Source organism: Macaca thibetana, chromosome 7, assembly GCF_024542745.1.
Source record: "Macaca thibetana thibetana isolate TM-01 chromosome 7, ASM2454274v1, whole genome shotgun sequence".
In the NCBI taxonomy this organism is placed as follows: domain Eukaryota; kingdom Metazoa; phylum Chordata; class Mammalia; order Primates; family Cercopithecidae; genus Macaca; species Macaca thibetana.
The window spans coordinates 61,947,492-61,967,451 of record NC_065584.1 but is presented as its reverse complement, the minus strand read 5'-3'; the positions used below and the strand labels follow the sequence as shown (position 1 = coordinate 61,967,451).

General features: G+C 37.2%; 1 protein-coding gene and 1 long non-coding RNA gene across 2 annotated transcripts in view; one reads left to right on the top strand and one right to left on the bottom strand.

Moving 5' to 3' along the window:
• FKBP3 (FKBP prolyl isomerase 3) overlaps nt 1–9,373 on the bottom strand; it is a 466,553-nt gene extending 457,180 nt beyond the window's left edge. Inside the window, exon 1 of the mRNA XM_050795828.1 lies at nt 9,370–9,373. The gene's annotated coding sequence lies outside the window, so the exon portion shown is untranslated. The remainder of the gene's footprint in view (nt 1–9,369) is intronic.
• Nucleotides 3,466–12,051, top strand: LOC126957893 (uncharacterized). Its single transcript, XR_007727005.1, has 4 exons — nt 3,466–3,913; nt 8,326–8,396; nt 9,256–9,334; nt 11,981–12,051. It is a non-coding gene; the product is annotated as an uncharacterized LOC126957893 (long non-coding RNA).
• The last annotated feature ends 7,909 nt before the right edge of the window (nt 12,052–19,960 follow it).

Here is a 19,960-nt window from a genome sequence, read left to right as displayed (position 1 = left end):
AACTCCCATAATGTGAATATTTGTTTTCTTAATAGTGTCCCATAATTTCTGTAGATTTTCTTCATCCTTTTTTCTTGTCTGCCTGTGTTATTTCAAAAAAACTGTCTTTAAGTTCAGGTGTTCTTTCTTCTGCTTGGTCTATTCTGTTATTGAATCTCTCAATTGTATTTTTTTATTTCATTAATTAAATTCCTCAGCTGCAAGATTTCTGTCTGATTCTTTTTCATGATAGCTATCTCTTTGTTGAATTTCTCATCCAGATCATCTATTGTGTTCCTGATTTTATTGAATTATTTGCCTATTTTTTTGTATCTCACCAAGTTTTCTTAAGATTATTATTTTGAATTCCTTTTTTTGGCATTTTTTGTATTTCATTTTCTTTGGAGTCTATTACTAGAAAATTATTGTTTTCTTTCGGAGGTGTCATGTTTCCTCGCTTTTTCATGTTTATTGTGTTTCTACATTAATATCTCCACATTTGGTAGAATAGTTGCCTCATCCAATTTTATGAAGTCACTTAGGTAGGGAAAGACTTATATTTATAGATGTGTCCTAGGATCTTGGTTGAGTGGGGTGTGTTGGCTTTGGTTCTGGTAGAACAGAGTGGTGTAGTCTCTGTACCATTTCTTCATCTGTAATCGTGTTAGCAATGTTTGAAAGTGCCTCAGTGTCCTATGCTGTGGAAGTGTGTAGTGATGGTTATGTGGCTTTTTTGGGAGTGGTCTAGGCAAGCTGTTTCTCAAACTGGGGTTGTGCATGTGCATGCTGGAGGCCAGCTGCATTATGAGTGTGTCCATTGGGGGTGATTTCACCAGGCCGTTTCTCTGCTATGTGTGGGCACATGATGTCTTGGCACCTTTGGGGTAGGTCTTCTAGGAACAGGACTACTGGGCTTTTTCTCTAGCTGGGGTTCTTGGAAGATTCACTAAGGGCAGGTGCTGGGGTTCCAACTAGGGGTGCAAATGTGAGGCTACTTGGCTAATTTAAGTTTGGATACCCTAGGCAGCTCCAGCGAGCTATTTCTCTGGCTGGAAACATGGGTGCATAGCAGTTTAGCCAGTCCAGATTTGTGCAGGACCAGAGTCACAGTCATTCCTGGGTTCATGCTCTAAGAATTTGGGATTATGGTATTGCAGCCAGCCATGTAGGCTTCATGGAGTGACCTTGGAGCTCTAAGGGTGGAGAGGCACAGTGGCTACTGGATCCCAGAGCAGGGTGCACTCTAGCAGTGTCTATCATGCTGCAGCATATTTTGCCATGGGAGTGGTGGAGAGTACACAATTTGTACTCCTAATTTGGAGCAACGCAGCTGTGGGTGAATTCCAGGAAACTCTCCAACCTGGGCTCAGGACTTATGAGGACAGTGGGATTCTCTTGTAGTAAGGACTACAGGTATCTACGGTGGTAATGGGGTTGGTAGAGAGTCTTCTGCTTACCTTTTCCGCACAAGGGGAAGCCCCACCCAGTTCCGAACCAATTCTGTTGTGGAAGTTGGTTGCCAGAGGCAGGGTGCCTCACTCCTCTCTTCGTGCTGCCATCCTGGGCCTGTGTATTCTGCAGGGACCTTGCCACTCCCTTGCTCTACTCTAGCACTCTCCCTCAGACACTTCTGTTGAATTTTAGTTGTTTATTGCCTTTTTGTTTTGTGAGAGAGACAAATGCCGGGTACCTGTAGTCAGCCGTCTTTTCAGTTCTTTTTATAGTCATAATTCTAACCTTGTGTTTATATTGCTCTCCTTCTGCTCACTCTCATCCCATTTCCAGATCCCTGGGGTTAACCAATGATGAATACTCTTGAAGAATCTCTGGGAAGGCATGCTGGCTCTGTCTACAATTCCCTTTTCCTGGCACTCTGCGTAAATAATCAGGGGTGCACCTGTCTCATTACAGAAAAGAGTACCGAGAATAAGTGTATGGGTTTTGAATTTTAAGAGCAAAATCTATTTTGCAGGTTGGTCCTGCTAAGAACAGACCACAGAGAGCTCAAGGTAACATATTAATAAGTTTGCTGTAAGAAATGACACATGGCAGTAATTTGCCTGAGTGAGTCTTCTTATGCTTTTCCAAGATTTGGAATATTCTATTATCCCACAAAAGTCAAAAGTCTAATTCACTTTGAGTCTACTGTAGAAATCCAAATATGTAGGAAGGATGTAATAATTGTTTGGTTTCCTAGATCAATTCTTGATTCTAAAAATAGCGTACATTTTTGTGTTTCTGTGTGCTTGCCTTATATTAATCTGACTTCATTGATCAAAGGGAGTTAAAGAGTAAACATTATGCAGTTGAAAAATACAGAATGATCACTTGGGCCCAGGAGTTCAAAATCAGCCTGAGTAACATAGTGAGGCCCCGTCTCTACAAATAAAAGTAAAGGAAAAATAAATTTGAATGATTATACTCTGTCACCAAATTTGTTGCACTAACAGTTTTGGTAGTGGATTTATAAGTATTAAAATTGCCAATACTATAAGTGGAGTTATTAGTGAAGGAAGTCCCAACTTCAATTCTGTTGGTTTAGCTTTTCCATGGTGAACTTTAGCAGGAGCTACTTTAGGCACTAAGCCTTTATACCGTTTGGACCGGTCTTGTTCTTTACCGGCTGTGACAAACGTTTCCTGTTATTGTACTTAGTGTGAGGTGTTTAAGTCTGTTTTCATTGAGTCAGAAAGAGTGTTCCTAAAATGGTATAGCATAACTTTGCTTCAGCCTGAGTTAATTTTTTTTCTCTACCATCAAAAAAAAAAAAATCACAAAATTTTGAGGAGCATTGTGAAAACTTTTTATTAAGACAAAATTATTATTAAGATATGAATCATAGATGATAAAATTCTTCAGATCACTTTGATTGGTATTGGACATTCTAACGGAGGTAAGCGGGGAAGGTAAGAAAAATTGGATAGTGGCTGGGAGCCGTGGCTCACTCTAGTAATCCTAAAACTTTGGGAGGCTGAGGAGGGTGGATTACTTGAGTCTAAGAGTTTGAAACCAGGCTGGGCAACATGGTGAAACCCCATCTCTATAAAAAGTACAAAAAAATTATCTAGGTGTGATGGCACACACCTGTAGTCGCAGCTACTCAGGAGGCTGAGGTGGGAGGATCGTGTGAGTCTGGTAGTTGGAGGTTGCAGTGAGCCAAGATCATGCCAGTGCACTCCAGCCTAAGTGACAGAGGGAGATCTTGTTTCAAAAAAAAAATTGGATGATACATGCAAGGAATAAATGATGCTGAAAAAATAATCTAGTTTGTGTATTTAAAAATTGTATTTCCTTTGAAATAGTGTCGAAGTGTTTTGAAGATACTTAACATGTAGGTATTTGATGTAAAGTTATTTCAAGTCAGCTACTCATACTTCTATTATACATTGTTATATGGCTATGTCCAAAATTAGCCAAGTTCCTTATATTTAAGATTATAGATTTTCTGAAGCCTGTTTTTTTCTTGTTCCTGTGTTTGCAGAATTGGTATATACTCTCCAGATGAAGTAATTCTTTTGGGAACCAAAAAGCAAAAACCAAAAGAAAATTTTACCTTTGAAGGAAAGAGCCCTCCTAATCATCAGGGATACATGTAGCGATACCATTGCTATCATGCTCCTGTGAAACAGCAACATCTTATTTTTACTCTTTCAATGTCTTTATTTAGAAAAGATGTCCCATTGTGACATGGAATGAGCTAACATCAGAAATTCCTGTATTTTTCAAGTAAAGGTAAAAATGTCTATCTTGAAACTTTAGAAACATTTAAACAGTAACTTGAAGCTGTTTCAATCACTTAGTACACAGATCAACCATAACTCACAGCTCTGACGGAAGAAAAAAAGAACAAAAATTTCACTAGCTTAAATACTTTTCTACTTGTATGATCTGGTTTGAACCAAAATATAGAAGAAATGCCTGCGCCTCTAAAAAGGTAATATTTTGCTATTATTTTATTTTAATAAACTACATGGTAAAAATAATCCCAAACTGGGTCTTTTAAAACTTAGTTTTCTACTGTTATTTTTAGTTAACTTTAGGATCAGAGATTATTTAAAGCCATTATATTCTTAAAAAAATGGCTTCTTCAAGTGTCTGGGGCCTTTTGTACAAAATCTAGAAGATGTTCTTCATATCTAAGTAATCAATCACCTGAGTGGGTCAATCTGACTAGAAGTGTTCTGGTCTAGGGATGCTGCTATGCTTAGTCCCAGGAGATAGTTTTCAGTACTTTTTGGGCCATTTTCCCCACAGTAACAGGTCTCTGTTGAAAATGGTTTCAACTTAATCCACAACGTTTGGGGCCAACTTTCATGAGACCCTCTTGAGTTTGTTTTGAACATACTGGATTTGAGCTGACTAGAGTGTATCCAAATGGAAATGTCTAAAAGACTGTATCAGACCAAGTTCTCTGAGAAGCAATCACCAAGACAGAATTTGAAGTATAAGAGAATAATTAAGACAATGCCTGTGAAAGATAATGGGGGAAGGAGCAGAGTCCATAGGGAATCTTACAGATGCAGATGCAATACCTGTAAAAAGAGAAAGGGAAAAGAGGCAGATTGGTAGGAACAGCCTGACCATAGTGCTGTCTTGAACAAGTTTTGGAAACGTCAGTGAGAGCTCCAGAGAAAAAACTGTCCACCGGAGAAGTCCTGCATTGAGCATAAGTGTCCTGGTACTAGTATTCCCGTTGTGTTTGGTCACTGGCAGGGAGCAACCAGGAGAGATGGGGCTTCTGCATGAATGCTGTTGTGGTGGATCCTAAAGGTGAAGGTCATCAGCTACCTATATTCCTTGTAGCTGGTTCTTACTCGAATTGGAATCTGAGCCCTATTCCTCCATGGCCCCCACAAAGGCATGTGGAATTGGTTTAAAGTGGAACTTGGGAAAATTGTTTTCTTAAGAGCTGGCAAAGCATTCATTTTAGGGAGTTGATCTGGAAAACTAATTTAATAAGCCAATTGATGTAAAGAGGATCTCTGCAGAAGCCCAATCACTACAAATGTACAAATGATAGCTAAGATTATCTGTGTGAAAAAACTCCTTTTATGGTTTACTTAACAAATATTTATTGAGAACTTACGGTATTTCAGATATTGTGAAGATAGAGCATAATCAAAACAGACTACAGTTCTTTCCCTCATGAGGTTTACATTCTAAACAGAAGAGAAAGTAAGCAAATATATAAACAAATTATGTAGACTGTCAGAAGGTAAGTATTCTGTAGAGAAGTAAAGCAGGGAAAGTGGATGAGTAATTGGGACGTGAAAGGTTGCTATTATAAAAATGCTGTCTAGGCAATAACAAGTTCTGAAATTGAGGCAGTAATTAATAGCCTACCAAACAAAAAAGGCCCAGGACCAGACAGATCCTCAGTTGAATTCCACTGGAGGTACAAAGGGGAGCTGGTACCATTCCTTCTGAAACTATTCCAAATATTTGAAAAGGAGGGACTCCTCCCTAACTCATTCTCTGAGGCCAGCATCATCCTGATACCAAAACCTGGCAGAGACAAAACAAAAAAAGAAAACTTCATGCCAGTATCTCTGATGAACATCAATGCAAAAAACCTCAATAAAATATTGACAAACCAAATGCAGCAGCACATCAAAAAGCTTATCTACCACGATCAAGTCAGCTTCATCCTTGGGATTCAAGGCTGGTTCAACATACACAAATCAATAAAAGTAATCCATCACATAAACAGAACCAATGACAAAACCACATGATTATCTCAACAGATGTAGAAAAGGCCTTTGATAAAATTCAACATCCCTTCCTGTTAAAAACTGTCAATAAACTAGGTATTGATGGAACATATCTCAAAATAATAAGAGCTATTTATGACAAACCTATAGCCAATATCACACTGAATGGACAAAAGCTGAAAGCATTCCCTTTGAAAACTGGCACAAGACAAGGATGCCCTCTGTCATCACTCCTGTTCAACATAGTATTGGAAGTTCTGGCACAGGCAAATAGGCAAGAGAAATAAATAAAGCATATTTAAATAGGAAAAGAGGAAGTCAAACTGTCTCTATTTGCAGATGACATGATCCTATATCTAGAAACCCCATCATCTCACCCCAAAACTCCTTAAGCTGATAAGCAACTTCAGCAAAGTCTCAGGATAAAAAAATCAATGTGCAAAAATCACAAGCATTCCTATACACCAACAATAGAGAAGCAGAGAGCCAAATCATGTATGAACTCCCATTCATAATTGCTACAAAGAGAATAAAATACCTAGGGATACAGCTTAAAAGGGATATGAAGGACCTCTTCAAGGAGAACTACAAACCATTGCTCAAGGAAATAAGAGAGGACACAAAAAATGGAAAAACATTCCATGCTCATGGATAGGAAGAATTAATATCATGAAAATGGCCATACTGCCCAAAGTAATTTATAGATTCAGTGCTATTCCCATTAAATTACCATTGATTTCTTCACAGAATTAGAAAAAAAATGACTTTAAATTTCATATGGAACCAAAAATGAGCCTGTATAGCCAAGACTAAACCAAGCAAAAAGAAGAAAGCTAAAGGATCACTCTACCTGACTTCAAACTATACTACAAGGCTACAGTAATCAAAACATGATGGTACTGATACCAAAACAGACATATAGACCAATGGAATAGAACAGAGGCCTCAGAAATAACACCACACATCTACAACCATCTAATCTTCAACAAACCTGACCAAAAAAAAAAGCAACGGGGAAAGGATTCCCTATTTAGTAAATGGTGGTGGGAAAACTGGCTAGCCATATGCAGAAAACTGAAACTGTACCCCTTCTTTACACCTTATACAATAATTAACTTAAGATGGATTAAAGACTTAAATGTAAAACCCCAAACCATAAAAAATGCTAGAAGAAAACCTAGGCAATACTATTCAGGACATAGGCAGGGGCAAAGGCTTCACGATGAAAACACCAAAACCAATTGCAACAAAAGCAAAAACTTGACAAGTGAGATCTATTTAAAATAAAGAGCTTCTGCACAGCAAAAGAAACTATCATCAGAGTGAACAGGCAACCTATAGAATGGGAGAAAATTTTTGCAATCTACCCATGTGACAAATGTCTAATATCCAGAATCTACGAGGACTTTTCAAGAAGAAAACAAACAACCCTATCAAAAAGGGGGTGAAGGATATGGACAGACATTTCTCAAAAGAAGACATTTATGCGGCCAACAAACGTATGAAAAAAGCTCATCAACACTGATCATTAAATAAATGCATATCAAAACCACAAAGAGATACCATCTCACGTCAGTCAGAATGGTGATTATTAAAAAAGTCAGAAAACAATAGATGCGGCAAGGCTGTGGAGAAATAGGAACGCTTTTACACTGTTGGTGGGAATGTAAATTAGTTAAGCCATTGTGGAAGACATTGTGGTGAGTCCTTAAGGATCTAGAACCAGAAATACCATTTGACCCAGCAATCCCATTATTGAGTATATACCCAAAGGATTATAAATCATTCTACTATAAAGATACATGCACACATATGTTTACTGCAGCACTATTTATGAGAGCAAAGACATGGAACCAACCAAAATGCCCATCAATAATAGATGGGATAAAGAAAACCTTGTGCATATACACCATGGAATACTATGCGACCATAAAAAAGAATGAGATCGTGTCCTTTGCAGGGACATGGATCGAACTGGAAGCCATCATCCTCAGCAAACTTACACAAGAACAGAAAACCAAACACCGCTTGTTCTCACTCATAAGTGGGAGTTGAACAATGATAACACATGGACAAAGGAGGGGAACAACGCACACTGGGGCTGGTTGTGGGGTGGGGGCAAGGGGAGGGAGAGCATTAGGACAAATGCCTAATGCATGTGGGACTTAAAACCTGAATGGCAGGTTGATAGGTGCAGGAAACCACCATAGCACATGTATACCTATGTAACAAACCTGCACATTCTGCACATGTATCCAAGAACTTAAAGTAAAATTAAAAAATGGTGCCTAGGAAGGTTTCACTGAGGTGGCAATTGAGCAAAAACCTAAAGAAAGTCTGAGAACTAGGCAGATTGATAACTGAGGGAAAACTGTTGTAAGCAGAGGGGAAGGAATGTCTGGGGAGGAATGTCTTTGAGTGAGGAGGCCTTTGTGGCTGGAGCTGATGAATAAGGCAGGAATGGTAACTATTATATTAACCCTTTTGTTTAATACTCTCTAGGGGACCAGGTTATGTAGGACAAACTGTAAATACTTTGGCATTTACTCATAGTGTGATGGGATTCTATTAAAAGTTTCTGAGAGAAGAGTGGCATGAATTGATGAGTTTTCAAATGAACCTTTCTGACTGCTAGGATGGAAGTGGACAGCAGGAGGGCAAAGTGGAAGCAGAGAGACCAGTTAGGAGGCTATCTCAATAATCTAGGTAAAGAATGTGATGAATTCATTTTTCTCCCAAGATGAAAAGGTTAGAGATAGGAGAGGAAAGGGCAGTAGACACAGGACCTATATGGAAAGGGGTTGTAATGCTGACATGGCTAGTGAAGATTTATCATTGTAGGGTGAATAATGGACATTTTAAGAAGGTGGATGTCAAATATTACCTTTGAAATTGTTGTCATGTTTCTGGTTTTTCTGCAGATTTCTAGTCATGCCTATTTTTCTTACAAATACATTGCATGAGAAAGTAGGGAGTTAGAGCTATAGCAACATCAGTAGATCTATCTATCTATCATCTTTTTTTTTAAATCAATAAAGGTTCTGGGTGTTACAACTGGGTTGGAATAGTTCAGAAAAGATGGTACACCGGGTAACAGAAGCTTGAAATCAAACATCATCAGGAAAATAGAAGCTATGGGAGTTGGCAGAAGTCTTCGATAAGGTTTTGAATCTTGAAATCGGGATTTGAACAAACCTTATCTAGATTGCAAGAGTCTTGAAATCTTCATCTGACTTCTAACTTGAGAGATTTAAATTTTTGAACCCCTCATAGAGATGATGAATACTGGAGGGGTACTTGGAGGAAAAACACAAGGGAGAAAAGGTCTGTACTTCATGAATTATTCCAGATAGAGATGGTCAATTTAGTAAAGGCAGTGAAAGACTGAATGATAAACGAGAACCAATGTAGCACATTGTGGCAGATTCCGCTTGTTTCCTATCAAATCCACATTTCCACTTCATTTTTACTGTAATTTTTTTAAGGTTTCTTTTTTTTGTGTGCCTAACTGTAATTTTTATTGGACATCTAAAATACTATATTCTCTACCCTCCCTTTGCAACAGGACTTGATTCAGTTCTGGCCAATGAGATGTAAGCCAATGTTGGATGAAAGTTGTTACAGAATGGGAAAGAGCCTGAAAAGTGAGCAGACATTTGGGATTAGTTCCTTTGTTCCCCCCCCCCTTTTTTTTTCTGTCTTTAGGAAGTTGAATATACTATGATGGTTGGGGCTTCTGCAGTCATTTTTGACCACTAAATGCCCTTGAAGATGGACTGTGACTGCTAGGATCATGGAACGAAAAACAGGAAGAGCCCTGGGTTTCCTATCCCAACACTTATTTTATGTGAAAGAAAAATAAGTTTATTTTTTATTTAAGTCACAATGAATTTACGTTTTCTGTCTATGCTAGTATCTGCCATGTGATATCTACAGCCACTATTTGTTGAGCCCTATTACATTTCAGGCATAGTGCTAAGAAATTTATATTATTAGCTCGATTAATAATCACAGCAATCCTATGGCATAGGTGCTATGATTTCCACCAATTTAAAGAGGAGAAAAATGAAACTTAGAAGATGTACATAAATTGCCCCAAATCACACAGTTGGCGTATAACAGAGATGAGTGTCAAATTTGTTTGCTTGGGTATTAACTGCTACAGCATGCTGTCAGGTGGGGATAAAACTTAACTGAAGTTCTGAGAGTCTTATTTGAAGCTACTATGTTTCTCTAAGTTTAACAACTTTTATCATTGACCAAGTATACTTCTCAGGCTTGTCTTCACTCACATACTGTTTTGGCAAATCCCAATCCTATCCAAGACCTCATTCCACTACAGTTATGCTACAGTCCAGTAAGACTTTTAAATCTTGTCAAAATCTGTTTCATATAGTTCTCTCTGCTAACAATTCCTAGGTAGAGGGAGAGCTATTCTCTCAGAGGTTAGGTCTTTGTTCAAACTCGAAAGGAGGTAGCAGCTGGCCTAAAATTATGACTGGCATCTGGTCTCAGACTCATTATGGTTGACCTGATGCTCTCTCAAATTCTCTGAAATGTTTTTCCTCTGAGAGCAAAGCTTCCAGGAACCTAAAACACCTGTATTAACTGGTGACCTAAAAGGAGCACTTACCTGCTAACTTCCTGGCTAATTTTCAAGTAGCGAAGACAGCTGTGTGCATTAGCTTATGTAGATGTTTTTGTTTCAGAATAAATATAAATTACAGAGATAAAAGACTATAAAATCATTTTATTCATGAGTGGATTATGAGAGGGTAGGTATGAATGGAAAGGGTTCATTAGTCTATTCAAAATTACGTGGATATTTACCATTTATTGAATGCCTATTAGGTGCCAGATGACACATGATGTACTTTACTTCTCTCATTTGAGACAATCCTTGTACCAGCCCCTATGAGGCAGAGCACAATTTGTAAATATGATGATGTTCATGACATTGATTGAATTGCCAAAGGTCACACGGTGGGAATTTATGTACAGATCTGTCTCCAAAGTGCAGGCTCTTTCATTTTTATAATTCCATGACAAAGTATTCAGTGCTTTGGAATATTTTGAACAGAAATCTGTTTTATAGAACTTCAGGAATATTAAACACTAAAGTGCCGCTTGTAAACAACTCTGGATCACTGACTGTTTTTTTTTGACGTGTCCGGACACCACATCCTTCTCTTTCTTGCTGCTACCCTTTGACTATTTCATATATGGTAGAAGAAAGAATACAGTTAATTAATTTTTTTATTATTGATTGCTTTGGCAAAAGTTTTGATGTGGAAGGAAATGGAAATTATTGATTAAAATGAACTTTGTTTATTATCTTTCAATTTCATTTAATGGTACATTACCATTCTTCATCCCCATGATTTCTTGAATTGACTTAATTTAAAAAAAAACCCTCAGAATTGCTCTCATTTAAGCAAATGAATACAGTATTGTTTACATAAATAAGAAAACTAAATTGTATTTGCTTATAATGGTTTATAATTACCCTAATGGTCACACAAAAATAAAGTACAGTCATGTGCTGCAGAATGGCATTTTACTCAATGACAGACCGACCGCACGTACAACAGTGGTCCCATAAGATTATAATATCATATTTTAACTGTACATTTTCTATGTTTAGATATGTTTAGATGCACAAATACTTGCCACTGCACACAATTGCCTGCAACATTCCCTACAGTATTTAATTTGCTATACAAATTTATAGCCTAGGAGCAATATATACTATATACTATATAGCCTAGGTGTGTAGAAGGTTATACCACCTAGGTTTGTGTAAGTATACTCCATGATATTTGCATAATGAAGAAATTGCCTAACAATGCTTCTCTTAGAATGTATCCCCATTGTTAAGTGACACATGACTGTAAATCTTTAAAGCAACCAGCTCTGTTGCTAGTTGAAGAGGGCCAATACCCACAAAGTAGTAGTCTTTGTTCTGGGAGGGCTAAGTGTGGCAGAGTCTCAATGGAAGGTCATCTTGGTACACTTGATGGCTGCCCTGGCTATGTGTACAGGTGATGCTTAAAATCCTTAGCAGTATTCATAAGATTCTATCACCATTAATAGTAACACACATACTGCAGTATACTCTAAAGCTTCTACTTAAAAGAAATTTGTCATTTGCTAAATTTTACATAAAGGCAAAGCAACACTGACTATTTTAGTAGCTACAAAAAATGTGTGCCCTTATTGGCTATCCTCTATGGAAACTTTGAATTGACACTTAATATTAATATTTGAATTTCATTGTTATATTTTTCCAGCTAATGCAGTTTGAAGAAAGCAATAATCAAACTCTTGAGTTTTTTTCTCTCTTTATATTAAAATAAGGTAAGTGTTTTCAGTTTTCTTTATGGATTGATATTGACTACAGGTTTTTACTGACTTGTGAAAATTATACAATAAATTGATTGTTCATGTGTGTAGAACATTAGTCTCTTTGAAAGTATATAAGGGATAGAGAAAATATCTAAGTATTTACAAAGTATTTGACGAGAACAAATAATCCTACCACCACTAATTTGTTGCTGGTGGAATTTGTGAGCAAATATGTAAGAAAAAGAGGGTTGATCTGTAGACTCAGCCTCTTGGGCCTAAGGCCTGCCGTTTTCACACAATACAAAAGCTTTCCTAGAGCTGAAGGACAAGTGGGAATCATGTACTTCCATTTCAAAAAAAAGAAAAAATCGTTTGAGGGTATAATTTTGCCTGGATTTTCTTTGATTTATAAAGGATTACTTACCTTGCTTTGTTTGTTATACAAATATAGGTGACATTTGTAGCCTCTGTTCTAGGATTTGGTTGGGAGGGACTTAAGTGGCTATTCCCTGACATACCAGGTGTGAAGAGGGTAATTGCAGGAGAGAAAATAGTTACTTCAATAATGATTTTTTCTCATTCCTTCTCCCCAGGATTTGAAATTGGGGAATATTAGGGTAGCTTCAGTCAAGGTTCAGAGGCAAAGGCAGGACATAGGGCTTAAGAAATAAAATGACCTTTGAGAAAGATAGAGTCCTGGTTTGACAGGACTAACATAAGGGACCAAAGGTCTGTGAAAGACACCTGGTTTTCTAACAGTTTGTGTGTAACTGAGACCAGTTACCCTAGTGTGGTGGTTTGCAAACTGGCATGCATAGGACTCTCCTGGAGGAATTGGTAAACACTGAGGTTTGAACCTCACCCAGGCTTTCCCATAGTTTTCTATCTAGGGCAACTATAGCTTTATACAGTGTATTTCTTAAATTATAATATTTGAAAGTCAAAATTACTCCTGGCTCCATGGGCTGAAGAATGGATATTGTATTAGCAGGTATGAAAACAACATTAATCTTCTTGTACACCTCCATCAGAACTCTTGGGTAACAAGGTGTACTGTCAATGAGCAGTAATATTTTGATAAAAAATAAATCTTTTTTTTTTTTTTTCTAAGCAGTAGATCTCCATAGTGGGCTTAAAAAATATTCAGTAGACCATCCTGTAATCAGATGTGTGGTCATCCAGGCTTTGTTTTTCTGTTTACAGAGCACATGCAGAGTATATTTAGGTTAATTTTTAAGGGCCCTAGGATTTTCAGAATGGTAAATGAGCATTGCATCAACTTCAGGTCACAAGCTGCATTAGCCTCTATCAAGAGAGTTGGCCTGTTCTTTGAAGCTTTAAGTCCAGGCATTGACTTATCTTCTTTAGCTATGAAAATCCTAGATGACATCTTCTTCTAATCGAAGGCTATTTTGACTATGTTAAAAATCTGTTGTTTAGTGTAGCCACCTTCATCTATGATCTTAGCTAGATTTTTTGGGATAACTTGCTGCAACTTCTTCATCAGCACCTGTTGCTTCACCTTGCACTTATATGATATGAAGATGGCTTCTTTCCTTAGTCCTCAAGAACCAACCTGTGCTAGCTTCATACTTTTCTTTTGAACCTTCCTCATCTCTCTCAGCCTTGACAGAATTGAAGAGAGTTAGAGACTTGCACTGGATTGAGTTTTGGCTTAAGGAAATGTGGCTGATTTGATTTTCCATCCAGACTGCTAAAACTTTCTCCATATCAGTAATACGGTTGTTTTGCTTTCTTATTATTTGTGTTCACTGGAGTAGCACTTAGAATTTATTTATTTTATTTATTTAATTAATTTTTTTTGAGACAGAGTCTCCTCTGTCATCCAGGCTGGAGTGCAGTTGTGCGATCTCGGCTCACTGCAACCTCTGCCTCCTGGGTTCAAGCAATTCCCTGCCTCAGCTTTCTGAGTAGCTGGGATTACAGGTGCTTGCCACCATGCCCGGCTAATTTTTGTATTTTCAGTAGAGACAGGGTTTCACCATCTTGGCCAGGCTGGTCTTGAACTCCTGACCTTGTGATCCACCCGCCTAGGTTTCCCAAAGTGCTGGGATTACGAGTGTGAGTCACTGTGGCTGGCCTGAATTTATTTTAAGAACTTTTTTTTTTGCATTCTGAACTTGGGTGTTTGGTGCAAGAGGCCTGGCTTTCTGCCTATCTTGGTTTTCGACATGCCATCCCTATTAAGCTTAATTATTTCTAGCTTTGATTTAAGGTGAGAGATGTGCAACCCTCCTTTTCACTTGAACACTTAGGGGCTATTGTAGGGTTATTAAGCGGCTTAATTTCAATACTATTGTGTTCCAGGGAATAGAGAGGACTGAGGAGAGGCAGACAGATGGGGGAACAGCTGGTAAGTGGAACAGTCAGAACACACACAACATTTATGAAGTTCCTCATCTTACATGGACATCATTCATGGCTCCCACAAACAATTGTAATAGTATCATCAAAGATCACTGCTCACAGGTCATTATAACAGACATAATAATAATGAAAATGTTGGAATTATTGTGAGAATTACCAAAATGTGACACAGAGACAGGAAGTGTGCACATGTTGAAAAAATGGCACTGATAGGCTTGGCTTAAGGCTGAGTTGCCACAAACCTTCAATTTGTAAAAAACTCAATATCTGTGAAGTGCAATGAAAGGAGGTATGCCTATACATCATGTTGATATGATCTGTTTGGAGTAAATAAATGTATGCATATTGAAATTCTCTTCTCATTTTCTACATTTATCTACATAAAAATGTAGTGTACTAAGTTCATTTAATTGACTACTATTGCATTCTCTTTCAGCCTTTGTCTTCTTTTCTCCTTCTCTATTTGGTGAATCATTATACTCCTCCCATTATTTTATCTGTTAATTTGACTTTGCTTTATAGTCAGACATTCATTCAGTTAAAATATAAAATCTTTCTGATATATTTTTGGTCATTTTACTATCTACACGTTAGCTAGATAATACAAAGTTGAAGATGTTTCAGTTTCTGAAGCTTTCATTGCTTCTCTTAATTTTCACATAGTTTAACTTTTACTTGCCTATTATTAGTCTCTGTAGAATTTTTCTCAGGAAAGAACCACATCGATGCATTTTTGGCATGCTTTTCCTTATTGCTAGGACATAAAGTGCTCAGTAGTATAGGCAATAAATTGACTTTGTTTTAGTAACTACCAGCAAAAGTTCTACATAACTACATAATTTAAAAAATTTTTAAGAATTGAAATCTGTGGAAATGTGATCTTGTGAGATTACACAACATTTACATGTTAAGGTCTCAATAAAGATTTTGTTCAAATATGTTTCTAAGCCTCTTTACAGGCTTTAGATTTGCCCATATTAGTAATATTCTTTGGAAATAGAATCAGGGATGGAGCTCTTCTAAAGACTCTTTGGGTTAAACTACCTTAAAAGAGAAGCACTCTTATGGACCTGACAAAGGTGAATTTGCAAGTTTTTGCATTTTATACAAGGTAAGGAATTTAGAAAGAAGAACCATAGGAGAAACACTTTGAGTTTCTGGGTTAGGCAGAAAATGTGTTCACAGTGGCTCTGGTCTTTGTAAATATAGAACAAATTAAAGAATTAGTAGTGTAATTAATTAATAATGCTATAAGAGAACATTTCTCACTAATTTTTCTGTAACTCAGAAGTTCACACTAAAGTTCGAAGCTATACTGCCCTGCGGAGCCCATTCCTTTTATATTGCCTGCTACTTGTTGGAGTGCTTGTCTCTGCTTGGTAAAAAGAGCATCAAACTGAATCTCCAGGAGGAAAACCCCAACAGTTTTTAATTAGATAGGTAAACTTCTACATTTGATCATGCAGCTGGAAAACTTAACAGTGAATTAAATATTGGACATATACATTGTCATTGCCCATCTGTTTGCAACCAAACATAAACTAGAGAACACTCTCCTAGCGCCTTTACTTCACTGATCAAGGTCAGAAAATGTTTGAATGGAAGCACCAGAAAGGCTTTTCTGTGAGAGAAATGATTACACACAAAAGCATAAATTCTGGTTCTGTTCATGCTAGTTTATTTTATTATCTTCAGCTTCCCATAGGAGAATACAATTCACTCAAAGGAAAGAAGTGTAGAGGAGGAGGTGAGGAACTGCACAAGGGCAGAAATCAGCAGGGCAGTGTGGTTGATACATGTGTGCATGCACGTGTATGCGTGTAGGGAACAGGAGAGCTGGAAAGGTGGGTCAGAAATGAAATAAAAAAGGTATTTTTATCTATGCAGAGCGACTTGTACATTGACCTAGGCCTGAGGTTTCAGACAATGCTCCAAGAGCCCTTTCAGGCCCCTATGTGGTAGTGGGAGGGAACGGGGCTTTGGAATCCTTATCTTCATTTCAGCCAGCGTTAATATACATATTGTATAAATTTTGTTTCTTCCTATCCTCTTTGTTAAACAAAATGCTTTGCAGCTTTCATATTTACTGTTGGTGGTTATATCTTTGTTCCTAGTCTGGGATAATATTTTATTTTTTGTCATGCAGTCATTAAAACCATGTGTTATTCTCTTAGTCTACGACTTGCTGGGACCGCCATGTTTATTTTGGTGCTTCACATTCTTCTCTTCTAATAAAATACCTTGTGATTGTATAATCAGAATGATTCCTGGGGAGGCTGTAGTCCTTTCGGCCTATCTTGCCTTTTAGGATTGCATGCCATAGAATCCTGAATTTCTCTCTGAACTTTCAAATTCTTGACTTACTCTAGTCTGGACTTATATCAAGCCATCTAGTTCAACCTTTACCTTGCTGATTGTTGTAAGCCTCTGTGGGACAGGGCCCTTGAACCCCTAAAGTCATGTCACTTTTGCTTCACCAACCGATTCATTTTTTGACCTTAAGTCTCTAAATAGTTTCTAGACTTTCTTGGTGCTCAAAATATGAAGACTTGTCCCATGCTTTGTTTGCACTGAATGAGACACAAGAGCTGATTGAGTTCCTTACTACAACTGTGTTTATTTTGTGTCCTGTCTCAGTAGTGCATTCTAGAAAGGGCTCAGGAATGTTACAATATCATCACAATACTTTTCATTTCCTTCCTGCCACTAATTTCTAGTAAAATATTATTCTTCATTGATTTATGCCTATTGCAATTACCTTCTACCTGCCCAGTGAATTTTTTGCTTGCTTATTTTTTTAATAGGGTAACTCATTTTATTGTTATATTTGCAATATAGGCATATTCTAGCATTATCAATACTACCTATATTGTCATAGTAATTAGCCTATATTACAAATTTAAGCTTGATTACTTCAATTCAGTCTTGATTTTCAGGGCTATATACATAGTTCTGTAGCTATGTTAACTTCAGCAACTACAAGCAGCATCTGTGATCTTTAAAGTTGTTTCCTCATGGTAATTGTTAGATACAATCTCTCCCGTTAGATTTTCTGGTAGGCCAATGGGAGAGATATGTTGGGCAGGATAGAATTTTCAGCATTTCTCAATAGATGTAGAAATGATTTTCTACTCTATGTGCAGAGTTAAACATTCATAATGTAGAAGTTCAGTTGAGAGGCCTCTTTTAAAAAGAGTGGCAGAAAATATGAGAAAAAAGTGGGAAAGTTTGCTAGTCTTGCATGCCGTTGGGGATTTGGCATGCTTCACATGTGATAAAACTTCACTAATTTTTCTGCTTTGTGGATCACAGTTGAGGACCCCACCAGACTGAGGTACACAATTATATTCATCCATTGCAAAACAAAACAAAAACTGTAACAAATGTATTTGAAGAGAAATAAATACGAAAGAAATGAAATGTAGTATCACTTGATCATTTTGGTATGGTCTTATGCAATTTGCTTTTGCTTATATAAGTAGGCTCAATTAGAGTGGTTCTGCTACAGATGACCGTTAATTACTATTTAATTTATTGGTAGTTTAAAAACCTGATTTATTTGATGAAGTGGAATGATGTAGATTATTCTTGATAAACACTAGTTCAATATTATAATTAATGCTTTTGAGGATCATGACCAGTTTATCTTTAGAAATAGGCGTTATCTCAATAGATGCTTTTCCTCTCTTCTTTCCTCCTTGTTGAGATGATTTTAACATCAGCGCTCACATGCACAAAATGTTCACTCTCATCATTTCATTGCTCTTGATTTTGTTTTAAGCAGTAATATTGGCCGTTTTGTTTATCACTGTTTGAGGTTATTTGTTCATTTCTAGTGTTATTGGGGGGAACTGAATGAACTAGATTTCTCTAGTTCAGCTATGTTATGGTTTCTTATATTTTAACAATACCTTCTCCAAATACCAAGGAAAATGGGTGGAAACCTTCCATAGTAGGTGAGCTCTGTAATGGTTTTCATCAGGTGAAAGCATGACAAAGCCTTCTCCTGGGACTGAAGAGAAATATATAAATAAAAACACAACTGCTGCTTGAGCTCTTCCTGCAGATGGCACTGGTGTTACTTGGATAAAGAACATTTTTGTGTTCAGCAGCTTTTAGTTCATTGTGCACACTGGAAAGGCTCATACATACCAGGAAACTAAGTAGATGTTTTGTAATAAGTACTCACTTATCTGTGCATGATTGAACCGCAGCATGATTCAACCAGTCCTTTTGGAGGTCTGCTTTTCAATGAATGAATTCACATGGACAATAAAATCTGATGCAGTACTCTTTTTGACTAGGGAAGAGACCTACCACTAAAATCACATAAAAAGGTAAAGCTCCAGGACCATTCTCCCAGTTGCATCTGCTTGAAAATCCAGCCTAGTCTGAGAATGCATAAATATCACAGGGGTTTGGAGGGCGATATAATGATTTTTTAAAGTAAAAAATACGTTATTCTGATAAAATCCTGGGGAGATTTATTTTGATAATCTTAAAAGTGAATTCGACAAAGATTTATTGAACACTTATGTGAGGCAATGCATTGTGCCAAATTGCTACACAAGGTTCAAAGATTAAAAACAGAAAACAAACATGATCTGTATCTCCTCAGATCTCTCAAGCTAATTGCAAAAACAAACATATGCACAAAGATGTGAGATGAAATTTAGTTTGGTAAGTGATATAAAAATTACCAGTAAGATGTTATTGGAGTAAGGGAGGGGTATCAAAGAGGATTTGAGATGGGCTGTGAAAGAAGGGAATATTCAGTGGAATATGAAGTGGGGAAGAGACAAAGTAAGAATTTTCAAAAAGGGAACTATATGAGCAAAGCTGTAGTAGATAACAGTATTGTGTTTGGGTTTAATGATTTATTTAAGGACTGATACACTCAAGGCTCCCTGTAAGTTGCTCTAAAATATGATTGTCTACCACTTTCTAATTTTGGGCTCCTGGGCATGTTAGTTAACCTCACTGTGCCTTTGTTTCCTCATTTCTAATGGAGGGTAGTGAGATTATCTCCCTGAAAAGGTTTCTGAGAGGACTAAATGAGCTAACATATATATAGTGCCTGACCATAGTAACAAATATTACTGTTATTATAAAAATAAATATTAGATGGGCATATTTTATGCCAATCATTCTACAAGGAGAATTCTAATTCTATCAGGAGACTAAGAATTAGGTATCATCACAGTTGTACAAATAAAAACACGTAGGTTTAGGTAGATTAATTAACTTGCTAAATATGATACAGAATAGATTTGTACTCAGGCCAAGTCTATCTTTCTTTCTGCTTAATTTTTCACTTTTTATATAATTAAGCTGATTGTAATCAGTCTGTGTGGTGAGTGGGTGGAAAGGAGCTTCAGCGACTTAAGGATGGTAGGGGCCCAGAGCAGAAGCCTTCTAATGCTTGGCCAAGGGTTTAATCTTTATTTGTTATACAATAGAAAATTACTTACGGGTTATCATGAACACCACCTGTCTCCTTTGGCAAAGAGTGAAAGATAGTTGTAACTCATAGAAGA